This window comes from Manihot esculenta, unplaced genomic scaffold, assembly GCF_001659605.2.
Source record: "Manihot esculenta cultivar AM560-2 unplaced genomic scaffold, M.esculenta_v8 Scaffold64, whole genome shotgun sequence".
Classification (NCBI taxonomy): Eukaryota; Viridiplantae; Streptophyta; class Magnoliopsida; order Malpighiales; family Euphorbiaceae; genus Manihot; species Manihot esculenta.
The window spans coordinates 276,717-281,716 of NW_025215481.1; positions in this window are offsets into that span (position 1 = coordinate 276,717).

Sequence of the window (5,000 nt, forward strand, 5' to 3'; positions counted from 1 at the left end):
TAAGACCCCGCTCGTTCAGACATCGGAATTCCTACCGTCCGGTGGAATCTCGGGTGTCGGATCCTCTTTGGGGGGTAGAGCAAGGGTAAAGGAAAAGGTTTTCTAAAATGTTTTTAAGTGTTTTATGGTTTTAAATAGAAAAGAGTTGAGTTTTTGAAGAGGAAAGACCAAGGAGGCGTTTGCCAGGTTCGGCCGCCGAAAGTGAGGTTCGGCCGCCGAACATGCATGAGTTTAGGGGGCACGTTAGGCTGCCGAAGGTTGATGACCAGGCCACCTATATAAGGCCCTCAGATCGGAAATGGGCGAGTTTTCTCCCCATTCTCGAACTCAGGTGAGTTTCTGCCCTCCCTTGGTTGCTTGTGTGTCTTCTCTTCAAAATCCTTCAAGTTTTCATAAGATCTACCCTTGGTTTGAAGTTTTGAAGCTAAAGTAGAAGTTTTGGGAGCTTGGAGCTTTTGGAGCTTGGATTCTCCACACCTCCGAGTTAGGGATCGCACCAACCCTCGATCTTCAAGAGGTAAGTGTAGATCTTTGTTTCCTTGAGTTTTTAAGAAGTTTTAAGTAAGTTTTATGGAGGTTATATGGTTGAGTATGGGTAGATATGCATGTTTAGACTTTTATAGGTTTGATGCCCAATGTATGTTATGTGATGATGTGTTGAGGAGTTTAAGTTAGTTTCTTTGCTCTCTTTGCTTGTGGGAGTGTGTATGCATGCTTGGGAGAGAGTATGTGAGGTTTGGGGTTGTTTTGTGAGGTTTAGGAGGCTGGTATGCACGAAGGCTGAGTTCTGATGAACTCAGGTTCGGCCGCCGAAGGTGGTTTCGGCCGCCGAACGTGCCTGAGGATGCATAGGTTTGGCCGCCTAACCTTGCCCCCGAAAGTGGAGTTGTGGCTTGAAAGCAGACTTTCGGCCGCCGAAGGTAATGTTCGGCCGCCGAAAGTGCCTGACTTTCGTCTCTGGAGTGAGGGTTCGGCCGCCGAAGGTGCCGCCGAACCTACCCGAGTTTCGTCTCTGGAGGAGACTTTCGGCCGCCGAAGGTGCCGCCGAAAGTGCCTGTCCAGCCTTTTCATGGCTGTTTTCTATGCATGTTTCAGTGATGTTTAGAGGGGTTTTTGGGGAGTTGCTTATGAGTTGTTAGCATGTGTTTAGTACCTCATGTGAGTCCATCTGTGTAGGAGTGGACCTGAGGAGAGGTGTCTAGCTTCAGTGCTAGTTGACCCTGAGTTTGTTGAGCAGTGGCTTCAGGTGAGTAGAACTAACTCAATCTTTTACTTTAAGAAAATCCAATGTTTAATGCATCTTGTATTTTAAAGAATTCAATGCCTAAAGCATGTGCATGCATCATGTTTATATGTAATAGGATGTTTGCACTAGTTTCACGAAGGTGATGCATTGCATTATTTGATGTTGATGCTGAGGTAGGGTGGACCGAGGCGACTTCAATAGCCCATATCTGTCACGAGTCTTGTTTAGTCCTTTGGGAGCCGGACAAGTACATGTAGGAAAGTCCTTGTGAGCTCTCTGTGGACCAAACACCATGTCATGTATGTTTCAGGCCTTTGTGAGCTCCTATGGGGGAGCCGGGCACCGACAGAGGGTATTTTTGATGTCATGTCCATCCTCTGAGAGGAAAGATGCATGCAAACAGACAGACTCTCAGAAACCAGGGTCCGTGGGGAATAATTATAGCATGAGCCCCGAGACGGACAAGATGATGTGATTTATCTGTGTTATGACGCATTTCATGAATGCATGAATAAGAAGAATAATTGAATTGAATAAAATGTCTTTATAATAAAATACATAAAAAGGGTGGAACAATAAAAGGCATAATAATATACCTAAAAATGGAGGAACTAAATCAAATGTTTTTCTCTGTTTCTACTCACTGGGCTCTTGTAGCTCACCCCATTCCCTTAACCCCAGTTTTGCAGGGCCAGAGTAAGTAAGCCAGAGTAAGTCAGAAAGAGCTATGGGATAGAAGAGGTTCAAGCATGGGTTGCCATGTTTGGTTGTAATAGCTTAGCTGCTTATTGTATATGTTTATGGAGATAGTATGTAATGTAAGTTGCTAAAGAGATGATATGTTATGTAATGCTATGAATGCTTGTATGCTTGTATAGTTTAGTTGTGGACATGATGATATATGGACATGATAGATGGACTTGTTGTATGGTCCTTATGTATATAAAGAATATGAAAGAATAGAAAGAGTAATGTTATAAAGAGATAGAGCCAAGTAAGAAAAGTATATGCTTGAGATGTATAGAATTGTGCTTTGCCTAGGAGTGTTGGTAAATCCCTTGGTTTTGCATGATCAATATGAAAGTTAAAGAAATGTTTTAAGAATGTTTTCAAGTTATATGAGATGTTTTAATGTTATGAGTTTTGAATGGCCCGTGAGGGAAGAAAGGGTTTCAAATCCCTTGACCCAAAGCGGTTATATTTTTAAAGAAAGCTTGATGACCCATTTGGTATGAGGTTCTATGTTTTCATGCATAGGTCAAGCTAAGGAAAGGAAAACAAGTTTAAGGGTTTTTATGAGACCAAGGCCTAAGTTTTATGAAAAAGTTTGATCATGCGCGGGATTATACCTAAAGTTCAGGATGTTTAGCAGGCTTGCTACGGGTTCCGGCGGCCTTAAGCCGATCCGAATCCTAGCGCCGAGCAGGTCGGGCCGTTACTAGAGGTGTACCGGTTTCCGGGCTGTTACAGTTGGTATCAGAGCATAGGGCCTCAATAGTACGGTGTTTGATGCGAAGGTGCTCAGACATCGGAAAGAGGTTGTGCTAGATGTTAGGAGGGCAAGCACATTAAGAAAGATTAAGAGTAAGATCATGTCCACTAGGATAGGATGTCGAGTCCTGTCTTGTATGATGATGTGTAATGCCATGTGTGATGCATGTGCATTTATGTTGTATTATGGATGTTGATAGTCCCTTAGCTGTGAGATAGCATGATATGTACTGATATGAGATGGGCTGAGCGACCAGGTGTGGCCCTTGGCACAGTTGGTCATGGCATGTTCTGCTATGTTGAGGCTGTAGGTGACAGGTTCATCCATGATATATGTTGCTTGAGGGGTCATGTGTTTATCACATGGACCATATGATATGATGCTATGCTATGTGTTGTGAGTTCATGTGTTTGTCATGGACCACATGATGTGATGTGATGCTTATGTGTGCTTGTGTGCCTGTTGTGTTTCAGACAAGCTGAGATGCAAGGTGCTAGGAGCTCTATGGAGTCAGATCCATCTGAGTGGGAAAGTGAGCCTTTTTCCCTTGCAAGGTCAGGTGGAGATGACAGAGCAAGAGACCCTGAAGGGTCTGTAGAAGTCAGCAGAGAAGTTATGGTGCAGAGGAGGGATGTTAGTTTGCAAGTGAACATGGATGAGGAAAGTATGGAAAAGTCTAAGGCTTCTAAGAGTTCAAGTTCAGGAGAAGTTGATCCCTCCATGCTGAGTACAGCTACCAAGAGAGGTAGGAAGTGGGGAAGAGCCAGAGCCCCTAAGCAATGGGGCAGGACTAGGAAGGGTAGGTTGTGGAAGAGGTTTAGGCTTGATGCTGAAGATGGCTCGAGTTCTGGCCAAGGTCCTACAAGATGTTTGAGGTGCGGAAGGTTGCACAGAGGGCCTTGTCGAGTTGGGACAACGGCATGCTTCAGGTGCGGTCAGGAAGGGCACTTCGCACGTGAATGTCCTACTGCGCCCAGGAGAATGTGGTCCCAGCAGCGAGTTTCAGGTGCTGTGGCTCAAGCCAGTGTTCCAGGAAGGGGAGCAGACACATCGAAAGCAGTGATGCCAGGTACGCTCACTTGTTCATGTTCTGATGTGTGTGTTTGTGCTCTAGTGTGTTTCCCTTTTCTGTTGTTGCTCTAGGAGCCTTTGAGAGGTTGAGCTGATAGCTTCTGGGTGTAGAGTGTTCTCTTTGGGTTAGTAGACCGGGTAGGATCCATCTGTGGCTGAGATTCAGGCCAGTGTCCGATGAGAGTAGATGCCTTCCACCCGTGCATGAGGTCCTAGACTTGATTGTCTGGATGTCAGCCGGGGGATGGATTGGTTTTCTACTTGTGGAGCTGGTGATACTTGCGTCTGCAGCGCAAGGTGGTCGGGATCGAAATGCAGGATGGGTCTGAGGTAGGCTTCAGAGGGGACCAAGTAGGATGCCTAGAAGTTTGATGTCAGCTGTCAGGCTCAGAGAGTGTATAGGAATGGTTAGTAGAGAGTTTTAGTTGAGTTTGAGAGGGCAGCAGGCAGGTCTTGGAACCAGCCCTAGTGCCATAGATAGAGCAAGTGTTCAGAGGTTCCAGGCTAGTATCAGGTTTACCATCGGTCTGGAAGGTAGAGTTTGGTTTAGAGGTGGTACTTGATACCAGAACCATTTCTCTTTCCTTACGGGATGGTACCTGCAGAGAGTAAGAGTATAGCAGAGAAGAGTAAGAGAAGAGAAGAGCAAGATCAGTGAAGGAAGAAGAAGAGTAAGGATCAGAGTAGCGCAGCAGAAGCTTGTGGCGTGCAAGCGCAAGTTTGAGGTTTTGTTTGTTTTTGTGTTTTTGTTTGAACATTCGGGGACGAATGTTCTGTAAGGGGGGAAGAATGTAAGACCCCGCTCGTTCAGACATCGGAATTCCTACCGTCCGGTGGAATCTCGGGTGTCGGATCCTCTTTGGGGGGTAGAGCAAGGGTAAAGGAAAAGGTTTTCTAAAATGTTTTTAAGTGTTTTATGGTTTTAAATAGAAAAGAGTTGAGTTTTTGAAGAGGAAAGACCAAGGAGGCGTTTGCCAGGTTCGGCCGCCGAAAGTGAGGTTCGGCCGCCGAACATGCATGAGTTTAGGGGGCACGTTAGGCTGCCGAAGGTTGATGACCAGGCCACCTATATAAGGCCCTCAGATCGGAAATGGGCGAGTTTTCTCCCCATTCTCGAACTCAGGTGAGTTTCTGCCCTCCCTTGGTTGCTTGTGTGTCTTCTCTTCAAAATCCTTCAAGTTTTCATAAGAT